Source organism: Mya arenaria, chromosome 2, assembly GCF_026914265.1.
Source record: "Mya arenaria isolate MELC-2E11 chromosome 2, ASM2691426v1".
Classification (NCBI taxonomy): Eukaryota; Metazoa; Mollusca; class Bivalvia; order Myida; family Myidae; genus Mya; species Mya arenaria.
Window position 1 is genome coordinate 19,212,098 of NC_069123.1, and position 15,897 is coordinate 19,227,994.

The 15,897-nt window shown below is 50.5% G+C and overlaps 1 non-coding gene across 1 annotated transcript; it reads right to left on the minus strand.

Moving 5' to 3' along the window:
- Window positions 1-15,379: 15,379 nt before the first annotated feature.
- On the minus strand, window positions 15,380-15,452 carry Trnaq-cug (transfer RNA glutamine (anticodon CUG)). Its single transcript has one exon. It is a non-coding gene; the product is annotated as a tRNA-Gln (tRNA).
- Window positions 15,453-15,897: the final 445 nt, after the last annotated feature.

Genomic DNA, 15,897 nt, shown 5'->3' on the forward strand with positions numbered 1-15,897 from the left:
CTTATTTCATATTATGACACATTCTATTCAAGGTCCACTATCATTACTACGAATATGGCATACAGTAGATTACATTTTCCAATTGATAAAAAATACGTTAATATTATTTGCATGGTTATTGCCAAAGATACTATTTGAAATTATTAGGCATCTTTTTTACAAAAATACATTCTCTTTTTCACTTCAAAATAAAATAAAATTGTGACTAAATTTATTATCATAGAAACGGATTCTACAAATGGTAATATCTTAAACACTTGGTGTTGCAGACTGAAATCATTTATATTTTCCTCTGAGTTTCTTAGTATGTTACCCCGAATGTGTGTTAAGTGTTTCGGCACAATACAAGTCAACTAAGAGCACAATGGTGTTCTGACCCAATGTCACTACACTAGTGTTCTGACCCAATGCCAGTACACTAAGAGCGCAGTGGTGTTCTGACCCAATGCCACTACACTAAGAGCGTCGTGGTGTTCTAACCCAACGCCACTACACTAAGAGCGCCGTGGTGTTCTAACCCAACGCCACTACACTAAGAGCGCCGTGGTGGTGTTCTAACCCAACGCAAGTACACTATGAGCGCCGTGGTATTCTGACCCAACGCCACTACACTAAGGGCGCCGTGGTGTTCTGACCCAACGCCACTACACTAAGGGCGCCGTGGTCTTCGAACCAAACGCCACTACACTAAGAGCGCCGTGGTGTTCTAACTCAACGCCACTACACTAAGAGAGCCGTGGTATTCTGACCCAACGCCACTAAACTAAGGGCGCCGTGGTGTTCTGACCCAACGCCACTACACTTAGGGCGCCGTGGTCTTCGAACCAAACGCCACTACACTAAGAGCGCCTTGGTGTTCTAACCCAACGCCACTACACTAAGAGCGCCGAGGTGTTCTAACCCAACGCCACTACACTAAGAGCGCCGTGGTGTTCTAACCCAACGCCACTACACTAAGAGCGCCGTTGTGTTCTAACCCAATGCCACTACACTAAGAGCGCCGTGGTGTTCTAATCCAACGCCACTACACTAAGAGCGCCGTGGTGTTCTAACCCAACGCCACTACACTAGGAGCGCCGTGGTGTTCTAACCCAACGCCACTACACTAAGAGCGCCGTGGTGTTCTAACCCAACGCCACTACAGTACGAGCGCCGTGGTGTTCTAACCCAACGCCACTACACTAAGAGCGCCGTGGTGTTCTAACCCAACGCCACTACAGTACGAGCGCCGTGGTGTTCTAACCCAACGCCACTACACTAAGAGCGCCGTGGTGTTCTCACCCAACGCTACTACACTAAGAGCGCCGTGGAGTTCTAACCCAATGCCACTACACTAAGAGCGCGGTGGTGTTGCGCAATGGTGTTTAAACCCAATGCCAGTACACTAAGAGCGCCGTGGTGTTCTTACCCAATGCCAGTACACTAAGAGCGCCGTGGTGTTCTAACCCAATGCCAGTACACTAAGAGCGCCGTGGTGTTCTAACCCAATGCCAGTACACTAAGAGCGCCGTGATGTTCTGACCTAATGCCAGTACACTAAGAGCGCCGTGGTGTTCTGACCCAATGCCAGTACACTAAGAGCGCCGTGGTGTTCTGACCCAATGCCAGTACACTAAGAGCACCGTGATGTTCTAACCCAATGCCAGTACACTAAGAATGCGGTGGTGTTCTAACCCAATGCCAGTACACTAAGAGCGCCGTGGTGTTCTAACCCAATGCCAGTACACTAAGAGCGCCGTGGTGGTGTTCTGACCCAATGCCAGTACACTAAGAGCGCAATGGTGTTCTGACCCAATGCCAGTACACTAAGAGCGCCGTGGTGGTGTTCTGACCCAATGCCAGTACACTAAGAGCGCAATGGTGTTCTGACCCAATGCCAGTACACTAAGAGCGCAATGGTGTTCTAACCCAATGCTAGTACACTAAGAGCACAATGGTGTTCTAACCCAATGCCAGTACACTAAGAGCGCCGTGGTGGTGTTCTGACCCAATGCCAGTACACTAAGAGCGCAATGGTGTTCTGACCCAATGCCACTACACTAAGAGCGCCGTGGTGTTCTAACCCAACGCCACTACACTAAGAGCGCCGTGGTGTTCTGACCCAACGCCACTACACTAAGAACGCCGTGGTGTTCTAACCCAACGCCACTACACTAAGACCGCCGTGGTGTTCTAACCCAACGCCACTACACTAAGAGCGCCGTGGTGTTCTAACCCAACGCCACTACACTAAGAGCGCCGTGGTGTTGCGCAATGGTGTTCTAACCCAATGCCAGTACACTAAGAGCGACGTGGTGTTCTAACCCAATGCCAGTACACTAAGAGCGCCGTGGTGTTCTAACCCAACGCCACTACACTAAGAGCGCCGTGGTGTTCTAACCCAATGCTAGTACACTAAGAATGCCGTGGTGTTCTAACCCAATGCCAGTACACTAAGAGTGCCGTGGTGTTCTAACCCAATGCCAGTACACTAAGAGCGCCGTGGTGGTGATCTGACCCAATGCCAGTACACTAACAGCGCAATGGTGTTCTGACCCAATGCCACTACACTAAGAGCGCCGTTGTGTTCTAACCCAATGCCACTACACTAAGAGCGCCGTGGTGTTCTAACCCAACGCCAGTACACTAAGAGCGCCGTGGTGGTGTTCTGACCCAATGCCAGTACACTAAGAGCGCAATGGTGTTCTGACCCAATGCCAGTACACTAAGAGCGCCGTGGTGGTGTTCTGACCCAATGCCAGTACACTAAGAGCGCAATGGTGTTTTGACCCAATGCCAGTACACTAAGAGCGCATTGGTGTTCTGACCCAATGCCACTACACTAAGAGCGCCGTGGTGTTCTGACCCAATGCCAGTACACTAAGAGCGCCGTGGTGTTCTGACCCAATGCCAGTACACTAAGAGCACCGTGATGTTCTAACCCAATGCCAGTACACTAAGAATGCGGTGGTGTTCTAACCCAATGCCAGTACACTAAGAGCGCCGTGGTGTTCTAACCCAATGCCAGTACACTAAGAGCGCCGTGGTGGTGTTCTGACCCAATGCCAGTACACTAAGAGCGCAATGGTGTTCTGACCCAATGCCAGTACACTAAGAGCGCCGTGGTGGTGTTCTGACCCAATGCCAGTACACTAAGAGCGCAATGGTGTTCTGACCCAATGCCAGTACACTAAGAGCGCAATGGTGTTCTAACCCAATGCTAGTACACTAAGAGCACAATGGTGTTCTAACCCAATGCCAGTACACTAAGAGCGCCGTGGTGGTGTTCTGACCCAATGCAAGTACACTAAGAGCGCAATGGTGTTCTGACCCAATGCCACTACACTGAGAGCGCCGTGGTGTTCTAACCCAACGCCACTACAATAAGAGCGCCGTGGTGTTCTGACCCAACGCCACTACACTAAGAACGCCGTGGTGTTCTAACCCAACGCCACTACACTAAGACCGCCGTGGTGTTCTAACCCAACGCCACTACACTAAGAGCGCCGTGGTGTTCTAACCCAACGCCACTACACTAAGAGCGCCGTGGTGTTGCGCAATGGTGTTCTAACCCAATGCCAGTACACTAAGAGCGACGTGGTGTTCTAACCCAATGCCAGTACACTAAGAGCGCCGTGGTGTTCTAACCCAACGCCACTACACTAAGAGCGCCGTGGTGTTCTAACCCAATGCTAGTACACTAAGAATGCCGTGGTGTTCTAACCCAATGCCAGTACACTAAGAGTGCCGTGGTGTTCTAACCCAATGCCAGTACACTAAGAGCGCCGTGGTGGTGATCTGATCCAATGCCAGTACACTAACAGCGCAATGGTGTTCTGACCCAATGCCACTACACTAAGAGCGCCGTTGTGTTCTAACCCAATGCCACTACACTAAGAGCGCCGTGGTGTTCTAACCCAACGCCACTACACTAAGAGCGCCGTGGTGTTCTAACCCAACGCCACTACACTAAGAGCGCCGTGGTGTTCTAACCCAACGCCACTACACTAAGAGCGCCGTCGTGTTGCACAGTGGTGTGATAACCCAATGCCACTACACTAAGAGCGCCGTGGTGTTCTAACCCAATGCCAGTACACTAAGAGCGCCGTGGTGTTCTAACCCAATTCCAGTACACTAAGAACGCCATGGTGTTCTTACCCAATGCCAGTACACTAAGAACGCCGTGGTGTTCTGACCCAATGCCAGTACACTAAGAGCGCCGTGGTGGTGTTCTAACCCAATGCCAGTACACTAAGAGCGCCGTGGTGTTCTGACCCAATGCCAGTACACTAAGAGCGCCGTGGTGTTCTAACCCAATGCCAGTACACTAAGAACGCCGTGGTGTTCTAACCCAATGCCAGTACACTAAGAGCGCCGTGGTGGTGTTCTGACCCAATGCCAGTACACAAAGAGCGCAATGGTGTTTTGACCCAATGCCAGTACACTAAGAGCGCATTGGTGTTCTGACCCAATGCCACTACACTAAGAGCGCTGTGGTGTTCTAACCCAATGCCAGCACACTAAGAGCGCCGTGGTGTTCTAACCTAATGCCAGTACACTAAGAACGCCGTGGTGTTCTAACCCAATGCCAGTACACTAAGAGCGCCGTGATGTTCTAACCCAATGCCAGTACACTAAGAACGCCGTGGTGTTCTAACCCAATGCCAGTACACTAAGACCGCCGTGGTGGTGATCAGACCCAATACCAGTACACTAAGAGCGCCGTGGTGGAGTTCTAACCCAATGCCAGTACACTAAGAGCGCCGTGGTGTTCTAACCCATTGCCAGTACACTAAGAGCGCCGTGGTGTTCTAAACCAATGCCAGTACACTAAGAACGCCGTGGTGTTCTAACCCAACGCCAGTACACTAAGAGCGCCGTGGTGGTGTTCTGACCCAATGCCAGTACACTAAGAGCGCAATGGTGTTCTGACCCAATGCCAGTACACTAAGAGCGCCGTGGTGTTCTGACCCAATGCCACTACACTAAGAGCGCCGTCGTGTTCTAACCCAATGCCAGTACACTAAGAGAGCATTTGTGTTCTGACCCAATGCCACTACACTAAGAGCGCCGTCTTGTTCTAACCCAATGCCAGTATAATAAGAGCGCCGTGGTGTTCTAACCCAATGCCAGTACACTAAGAACGCCATGGTGTTCTTACCCAATGCCAGTACACTAAGAGCGCAGTGGTGTTCTAACCCAATGCCAGTACACATAGAGCGCAGTGGTGTTCAAACCCAATGCCAGTACACTAAGAGCGCAATGGTGTTCTGACCCAATGCCAGTACACTAAGAGCGCATTGGTGTTCTGACCCAATGCCATTATACTAAGAGCGCCGTGGTGTTCTAACCCAATGCCAGTACACTAAGAGTGCCGTGGTGTTCTAACCCAACGCCACTACACTAAGACCGCCGTGGTGTTCTAACCCAACGCCACTACACTAAGAGCGCCGTGGTGTTCTAACCCAACGCCACTACACTAAGAGCGCCGTGGTGTTGCGCAATGGTGTTCTAACCCAATGCCAGTACACTAAGAGCGCCGTGGTGTTCTAACCCAATGCCAGTACACTAAGAACGCCGTGGTGTTCTAACCAAATGCCAGTACACTAAGAGCGCAGTGGTATTCTTACCAAATGTCAGTACACTAAGAGCGCTGTGGTCTTCTAACCCAATGCCAGTACACTAAGAGCGCCGTGGTGTTCTAACCCAATGCCAGTACACTAAGAGCGCCGTGGTGTTCTAACCCAACGCCACTACACTAAGAGCGCCGTGGTGTTCTAACCCAACGCCACTACACTTAGAGCGCCGTGGTGTTGCGCAATGGTGTTCTAACCCAATGTCACTACACTAAGAGCGCCGTGGTGTTCTTACCCAATGCCAGTACAGTAAGAGTGCCGTGGTGTTCTGACCCAATGCCAGTATACTAAGAGCGCCGTGGTGTTCTAACCCAATGCTAGTACACTAAGAGCGCCGTGGTGGTGTTCTGACCCAATGCCAGTACACTAAGAGCGCAATGGTGTTCTGACCCAATGCCAGTACACTAAGAGCGCCGTGGTGTTCTGACCCAATGCCACTACACTAAGAGCGCCGTCGTGTTCTAACCCAATGCCAGTACACTAAGAGAGCATTTGTGTTCTGACCCAATGCCACTACACTAAGAGCGCCGTCTTGTTCTAACCCAATGCCAGTATAATAAGAGCGCCGTGGTGTTCTAACCCAATGCCAGTACACTAAGAACGCCATGGTGTTCTTACCCAATGCCAGTACACTAAGAGCGCAGTGGTGTTCTAACCCAATGCCAGTACACATAGAGCGCAGTGGTGTTCAAACCCAATGCCAGTACACTAAGAGCGCAATGGTGTTCTGACCCAATGCCAGTACACTAAGAGCGCATTGGTGTTCTGACCCAATGCCAGTACACTAAGAGTGCCGTGGTGTTCTAACCCAACGCCACTACACTAAGACCGCCGTGGTGTTCTAACCCAACGCCACTACACTAAGAGCGCCGTGGTGTTCTAACCCAACGCCACTACACTAAGAGCGCCGTGGTGTTGCGCAATGGTGTTCTAACCCAATGCCAGTACACTAAGAGCGCCGTGGTGTTCTAACCCAATGCCAGTACACTAAGAACGCCGTGGTGTTCTAACCAAATGCCAGTACACTAAGAGCGCAGTGGTATTCTTACCAAATGTCAGTACACTAAGAGCGCTGTGGTCTTCTAACCCAATGCCAGTACACTAAGAGCGCCGTGGTGTTCTAACCCAATGCCAGTACACTAAGAGCGCCGTGGTGTTCTAACCCAACGCCACTACACTAAGAGCGCCGTGGTGTTCTAACCCAACGCCACTACACTTAGAGCGCCGTGGTGTTGCGCAATGGTGTTCTAACCCAATGTCACTACACTAAGAGCGCCGTGGTGTTCTTACCCAATGCCAGTACAGTAAGAGTGCCGTGGTGTTCTGACCCAATGCCAGTATACTAAGAGCGCCGTGGTGTTCTAACCCAATGCTAGTACACTAAGAATGCCGTGGTGTTCTAACCCAATGCCAGTACACTAAGAGTGCCGTGGTGTTCTAACCCAATGCCAGTACACTAAGAGCGCCGTGGTGGTGATCTGACCCAATGCCAGTACACTAACAGCGCAATGGTGTTCTGACCCAATGCCAGTACACTAAGAGCGCCGTTGTGTTCTAACCCAATGCCACTACACTAAGAGCGCCGTGGTGTTCTAACCCAACATCACTACACTAAGAGCGCCGTGGTGTTCTAACCCAACGCCACTACACTAAGAGCGCCGTGGTGTTCTAACCCAACGCCACTACACTAAGTGCGCCGTGGTGTTCTAACCCAACGCCACTACACTAAGAGCGCCGTGGTGTTGCACAGTGGTGTGCTAACCCAATGCCACTACACTAAGAGCGCCGTGGTGTTCTAACCCAATGCCAGTACACTAAGAGCGCCGTGGTGTTCTAACCCAATTCCAGTACACTAAGAACGCCATGGTGTTCTTACCCAATGCCAGTACACTAAGAACGCCGTGGTGTTCTGACCCAATGCCAGTACACTAAGAGCGCCGTGGTGGTGTTCTAACCCAATGCCAGTACACTAAGAGCGCCGTGGTGTTCTGACCCAATGCCAGTACACTAAGAGCGCCGTGGTGTTCTAACCCAATGCCAGTACACTAAGAACGCCGTGGTGTTCTAACCCAATGCCAGTACACTAAGAGCGCCGTGGTGGTGTTCTGACCCAATGCCAGTACACAAAGAGCGCAATGGTGTTTTGACCCAATGCCAGTACACTAAGAGCGCATTGGTGTTCTGACCCAATGCCAATACACTAAGAGCGCTGTGGTGATCTAACCCAATGCCAGTACACTAAGAGCGCCGTGGTGTTCTAACCCAATGCCAGTACACTAAGAACGCCGTGGTGTTCTAACCCAATGCCAGTACACTAAGAGCGCCGTGGTGTTCTAACCCAATGCCAGTACACTAAGAACGCCGTGGTGTTCTAACCCAATGCCAGTACACTAAGACCGCCGTGGTGGTGATCAGACCCAATACCAGTACACTAAGAGCGCCGTGGTGGAGTTCTAACCCAATGCCAGTACACTAAGAGCGCCGTGGTGTTTTGACCCATTGCCAGTACAGTAAGAGCGTCGTGGTGTTCTAAACCAATGCCAGTACATTAAGAACGCCGTGGTGTTCTAACCCAACGCCAGTACACTAAGAGCGCCGTGGTGGTGTTCTGACCCAATGCCAGTACACTAAGAGCTCAATGGTGTTCTGGCCCAATGCCAGTACACTAAGAGCGCCGTGGTGTTCTGACCCAATGCCACTACACTAAGAGCGCCGTCGTGTTCTAACCCAATGCCAGTACACTAAGAGAGCATTTGTGTTCTGACCCAATGCCACTACACTAAGAGCGCCGTCTTGTTCTAACCCAATGCCAGTATAATAAGAGCGCCGTGGTGTTCTAACCCAATGCCAGTACACTAAGAACGCCATGGTGTTCTTACCCAATGCCAGTACACTAAGAGCGCAGTGGTGTTCTAACCCAATGCCAGTACACTTAGAGCGCAGTGGTGTTCTAACCCAATGCCAGTACACTAAGAGTGCCGTGGTGTTCTAACCCAATGCCACTACACTAAGAGCGCCGTGGTGTTCTAACCCAATGCCAGTACACTAAGAACGCCATGGTGTTCTAACCCAATGCCAGTACACTAAGAGCGCCGTGGTGTTCTTACCCAATGCCAGTACACTAAGAGCGCCGTGGTGTTCTAACCCAATGCCAGTACACTAAGAGCGCCGTGGTGTTCTAACCCAACGCCACTACACTAAGAGCGCCGTGGTGTTCTAACCCAACGCCACTACACTAAGAGCGCCGTGGTGTTGCGCAGTGGTGTGCTAACCCAATGCCACTACACTAAGAGCGCCGTGGTGTTCCAACCCAATGCCAGTACACTAAGAGCGCCGTGGTGTTCTAACCCAATTCCAGTACACTAAGAGCGCCATGGTGTTCTAACCCAATGCCAGTACACTACGAACGCCGTGGTGTTCGAACCCAATGCCATTACACTAAGAGCGCAGTGGTGTTCCAACCCAATGCCAGTACACTAAGAGCGCCTTGGTGTTTTAACCCAATTCCAGTACGCTAAGAGCGCCATTGTGTTCTAACCCAATGCCAGTACACTAAGAACGCCGTGGTGTTCTAACCCAATGTCAGTACACTAAGAGCGCCGTGGTGGTGTTCTGACCCAATGCCAGTACACTAAGAGCACCGTGGTGGTGTTTTGACCCAATGCCAGTACGCTAAGAACGCCGTGGTGTTCTAACCCAATGCCAGTACACTAAGAGCGCCGTGATGTTCTAACCCAATGCCAGTACACTAAGAACGCCGTGGTGTTCTAACCCAATGCCAGTACACTAAGACCGCCGTGGTGGTGATCAGACCCAATACCAGTACACTAAGAACGCCGTGGTGGAGTTCTAACCCAATGCCAGTACACTAAGAGCGCCGTGGTGTTCTAACCCATTGCCAGTACACTAAGAGCGCCGTGGTGTTCTAAACCAATGCCAGTACACTAAGAACGCCGTGGTGTTCTAACCCAACGCCAGTACACTAAGAGCGCCGTGGTGGTGTTCTGACCCAATGCCAGTACACTAAGAGCGCAATGGTGTTCTGACCCAATGCCAGTACACTAAGAGCGCCGTGGTGTTCTGACCCAATGCCACTACACTAAGAGCGCCGTCGTGTTCTAACCCAATGCCAGTACACTAAGAGAGCATTTGTGTTCTGACCCAATGCCACTACACTAAGAGCGCCGTCTTGTTCTAACCCAATGCCAGTATAATAAGAGCGCCGTGGTGTTCTAACCCAATGCCAGTACACTAAGAACGCCATGGTGTTCTTACCCAATGCCAGTACACTAAGAGCGCAGTGGTGTTCTAACCCAATGCCAGTACACATAGAGCGCAGTGGTGTTCAAACCCAATGCCAGTACACTAAGAGCGCAATGGTGTTCTGACCCAATGCCAGTACACTAAGAGCGCATTGGTGTTCTGACCCAATGCCATTATACCAAGAGCGCCGTGGTGTTCTAACCCAATGCCAGTACGCTAAGAGTGCCGTGGTGTTCTAACCCAACGCCACTACACTAAGACCGCCGTGGTGTTCTAACCCAACGCCACTACACTAAGAGCGCCGTGGTGTTCTAACCCAACGCCACTACACTAAGAGCGCCGTGGTGTTGCGCAATGGTGTTCTAACCCAATGCCAGTACACTAAGAGCGCCGTGGTGTTCTAACCCAATGCCAGTACACTAAGAACGCCGTGGTGTTCTAACCAAATGCCAGTACACTAAGAGCGCAGTGGTATTCTTACCAAATGTCAGTACACTAAGAGCGCTGTGGTCTTCTAACCCAATGCCAGTACACTAAGAGCGCCGTGGTGTTCTAACCCAATGCCAGTACACTAAGAGCGCCGTGGTGTTCTAACCCAACGCCACTACACTAAGAGCGCCGTGGTGTTCTAACCCAACGCCACTACACTTAGAGCGCCGTGGTGTTGCGCAATGGTGTTCTAACCCAATGTCACTACACTAAGAGCGCCGTGGTGTTCTTACCCAATGCCAGTACAGTAAGAGTGCCGTGGTGTTCTGACCCAATGCCAGTATACTAAGAGCGCCGTGGTGTTCTAACCCAATGCTAGTACACTAAGAATGCCGTGGTGTTCTAACCCAATGCCAGTACACTAAGAGTGCCGTGGTGTTCTAACCCAATGCCAGTACACTAAGAGCGCCGTGGTGGTGATCTGACCCAATGCCAGTACACTAACAGCGCAATGGTGTTCTGACCCAATGCCAGTACACTAAGAGCGCCGTTGTGTTCTAACCCAATGCCACTACACTAAGAGCGCCGTGGTGTTCTAACCCAACATCACTACACTAAGAGCGCCGTGGTGTTCTAACCCAACGCCACTACACTAAGAGCGCCGTGGTGTTCTAACCCAACGCCACTACACTAAGTGCGCCGTGGTGTTCTAACCCAACGCCACTACACTAAGAGCGCCGTGGTGTTGCACAGTGGTGTGCTAACCCAATGCCACTACACTAAGAGCGCCGTGGTTTTCTAACCCAATGCCAGTACACTAAGAGCGCCGTGGTGTTCTAACCCAATTCCAGTACACTAAGAACGCCATGGTGTTCTTACCCAATGCCAGTACACTAAGAACGCCGTGGTGTTCTGACCCAATGCCAGTACACTAAGAGCGCCGTGGTGGTGTTCTAACCCAATGCCAGTACACTAAGAGCGCCGTGGTGTTCTGACCCAATGCCAGTACACTAAGAGCGCCGTGGTGTTCTAACCCAATGCCAGTACACTAAGAACGCCGTGGTGTTCTAATCCAATGCCAGTACACTAAGAGCGCCGTGGTGGTGTTCTGACCCAATGCCAGTACACAAAGAGCGCAATGGTGTTTTGACCCAATGCCAGTACACTAAGAGCGCATTGGTGTTCTGACCCAATGCCACTACACTAAGAGCGCTGTGGTGATCTAACCCAATGCCAGTACACTAAGAGCGCCGTGGTGTTCTAACCCAATGCCAGTACACTAAGAACGCCGTGGTGTTCTAACCCAATGCCAGTACACTAAGAGCGCCGTGGTGTTCTAACCCAATGCCAGTACACTAAGAACGCCGTGGTGTTCTAACCCAATGCCAGTACACTAAGACCGCCGTGGTGGTGATCAGACCCAATACCAGTACACTAAGAGCGCCGTGGTGGAGTTCTAACCCAATGCCAGTACACTAAGAGCGCCGTGGTGTTTTGACCCATTGCCAGTACAGTAAGAGCGTCGTGGTGTTCTAAACCAATGCCAGTACATTAAGAACGCCGTGGTGTTCTAACCCAACGCCAGTACACTAAGAGCGCCGTGGTGGTGTTCTGACCCAATGCCAGTACACTAAGAGCTCAATGGTGTTCTGACCCAATGCCAGTACACTAAGAGCGCCGTGGTGTTCTGACCCAATGCCACTACACTAAGAGCGCCGTCGTGTTCTAACCCAATGCCAGTACACTAAGAGAGCATTTGTGTTCTGACCCAATGCCACTACACTAAGAGCGCCGTCTTGTTCTAACCCAATGCCAGTATAATAAGAGCGCCGTGGTGTTCTAACCCAATGCCAGTACACTAAGAACGCCATGGTGTTCTTACCCAATGCCAGTACACTAAGAGCGCAGTGGTGTTCTAACCCAATGCCAGTACACTTAGAGCGCAGTGGTGTTCTAACCCAATGCCAGTACACTAAGAGTGCCGTGGTGTTCTAACCCAATGCCACTACACTAAGAGCGCCGTGTTGTTCTAACCCAATGCCAGTACACTAAGAACGCCATGGTGTTCTAACCCAATGCCAGTACACTAAGAGCGCCGTGGTGTTCTTACCCAATGCCAGTACACTAAGAGCGCCGTGGTGTTCTAACCCAATGCCAGTACACTAAGAGCGCCGTGGTGTTCTAACCCAACGCCACTACACTAAGAGCGCCGTGGTGTTCTAACCCAACGCCACTACACTAAGAGCGCCGTGGTGTTGCGCAGTGGTGTGCTAACCCAATGCCACTACACTAAGAGCGCCGTGGTGTTCCAACCCAATGCCAGTACACTAAGAGCGCCGTGGTGTTCTAACCCAATTCCAGTACACTAAGAGCGCCATGGTGTTCTAACCCAATGCCAGTACACTACGAACGCCGTGGTGTTCGAACCCAATGCCATTACACTAAGAGCGCAGTGGTGTTCCAACCCAATGCCAGTACACTAAGAGCGCCTTGGTGTTTTAACCCAATTCCAGTACGCTAAGAGCGCCATTGTGTTCTAACCCAATGCCAGTACACTAAGAACGCCGTGGTGTTCTAACCCAATGTCAGTACACTAAGAGCGCCGTGGTGGTGTTCTGACCCAATGCCAGTACACTAAGAGCACCGTGGTGGTGTTTTGACCCAATGCCAGTACGCTAAGGGCGCCGTGGTGGTGTTCTAACCCAATGCCAGTACACTAAGTGCGCCGTCGTGTTCTGACCCAATGCCAGTACACTAAGAGCGCCCTGGTGTTCTAATCCAATGCCAGTACACTAAGAGCGCCGTGGTGTTCTAACCCAATGCCAGTACACTAAGTGCGCCGTGGTGTTCTGACCCAATGCCAGTACACTAAGAGCGCCGTTGTGTTCTAATCCAATGCCAGTACACTAAGAGCGCCGTGGTGTTCTAACCCAATGCCAGTACACTAAGAGCGCAATGGTGTTCTGACCCAATACCAGTACACTAAGAGCGCATTGGTGTTATGACCCAATGCCACTACACTAAGAGCGCCGTGGTGTTCTAACCCAATGCCAGTACATTTAGAGCGCCTTGGTGTTCTAACCCAATGCCAGTACACTAAGAACGCCGTGGTGTTCTAACCCAATGCCAGTACACTAAGAGCGCAGTGGTGTTCTAACCAAATGCCACTACACTAAGAGCGCAGTGGTGTTCTAACCCAATGCCAGTACACTAAGAGCGCAGTGGTGTTCTAACCCAATGCTAGTACACTAAGAGCGCCGTGGTGTTCTAACCCAATGCCAGTACACTGAGAACGCCGTGGTGTTCTAACCCAATGCCAGTACACTAAGAGCGCCGTGGTGTTTTAACCCAATGCCAGAACACTAAGAGCGCCTAGGTTTTTTAACCGAATGTCAGAACACTAAGAGCGCAATGGTATTTTGACCGAATGCCAGCACACTAAGAATGCAATGATGTTCTAACCAATGGCTAGAACATAGAGGGCACAATGGTGTTCTGACCTAATGCCAGTACACTAAGAATGAAATAATGTTCTGACCCAATGCAAGTACTCTAAGAATGAAATGGTGTTCTGACCCAATGCCAGTACACTAAGAATGCAATGGTGTTCTAACCCAATGCCAGTACACTTAGAACGCCGTGGTGTTCTAACCCAATGCCAGAACACTAAGAGCGCCGTGGTGTTCTAACCCAATGCCAGCACACTAATAATGCAATGGTGTTCTTACCCAATGCCAGTACACTACGAATGAAATAATGTTCTGACCCAATGCCAGTACGCTAAGAATGCAATGATGTTCTGATCCAATGCCAGTACACTAAGAATAAATTGATGTTCTGACCCAATGCCAGTACACTAAGAATGCAATGGTGTTCTGTGACCCAATGCCAGTACACTTAAAATGCAACGGTGTTCTGACCCAATGCCAGTACACTAAGAATGCAGTGGTGTTCTGACCCAATGCCTGTACACTAAGAATGCAATAATGTTCTGACCCAATGCCTGTACACTAAGAATGCAATAGTGTTCTGACCCAATGCCAGTACACTAAGAATGCAATGGTGTTCTGACCCAATGCCTGTACACTAAGAATGCAATAATGTTCTGACCCAATGGCTGTACACTAAGAATGCAATGGTGTTCTGACCCAATGCTTTTACACATGCCAGTACACTTAGAATGCAATGGTGTTCAGACGCAATGCCAGTGCATTGTGGGTGCAATAGTGTTAATACCTAATGCCAGTACATTGAGGGGGCAATCGTGTTCATACCTAATGCCAGTATAAAGTGCAAATGATTTTCTGACCCAATGCCAGAACATAAAGGGCGCAATGGTAATCTGACCCAATGCAATGACATTGAAGACGCAATGGTGTTCTGACCTAATGCCAGGACATAGAGAGCGTAATGGGGTTCACCCCCTAAACCAGTATATTAAGTGCTCAATAGTGTTCCGGGTTGATGCCAGTACATTGAGGGCGCGATGGATTTCAGACTTATTGCAAGTTCCTTAAAGGCGTAATGGTGTTCTGATCCGATGCCAGTGTATTTAGTGCGCACTTGTGTTCTGATCCAATGCCAGTACATTGGGAGCGTAATGGTGTTCTGACCCGATGCCAGTGTATTGAGTGCGCAATTGTGTTCGGATACAATGCCAGTACATTTGGAGCGTAATGGTGTTCTGACCCGATGCCAGAGTATTGAGTGCGCAATTGTGTTCTGATCCAATGCCAGTACATTGGGAGCGTAATGGTGTTCTGACCCAATACCAGTGGTCTGAGTGCGCAATGGTTTTCTGACCCAATGGCAGTAGATTGAGTGTGCAATGGTGTTCAGACCAAATGCCAATACATTGGTGGTGTTAGTAGTTTATACTCCGGGTCCCGGCGTGAGCACATTGAAGGGTCCCAGAGTGACAGTTCGACCACCGCACACCTATCCTGGGCAGAACCAGTACTAGGTGCCTTCACCTCTGCAAGGAACTGACAACTTCTGTACATGCCATGGGCAGTGGTACAGTGCGAATGGTCGTAGAAAGGATTTCATAACCAATCACAACAGAAGTGACCTGGCCCGCCCGGGAATCGAACCCGGGTCGTCCGATTCAGAGTCCAACGCTCTACCGATTGAGCTAACCGGGCGTTCTGAGCCAATACATTTAGGGCCCAGTGGTGTTTTATACCAATGCCAGTATATTTAGGACGCAACGGTGTTCTGGCTCAATGCCACTACATTGAGTGCGCAATGGTGTTCTGACCCAATGCCACTACATTGAGGGCGCAATGGTGTTCTGACCCAATGCCACTACATTGAGGGCGCTATAGTGTTCTGACCCAATGCCACTACATTGAGGGCGCAATGGTGTTCTGACCCAATGCCACTACATTCAGGGCACAATGGTGTTCTGACCCAATGCCACTACATTGAGGGCGCAACGGTGTTCTGACCCAATGCCACTACATTGAGTGCGCAATGGTGTTCTGACCCAATGCCACTACATTGAGGGCACAATGGTGTTCTGACCCAATGCCACTACATTTAGGGCGCAACGGTGTTCTGACCAAGTACCAATTAATTTAGGGCCGAA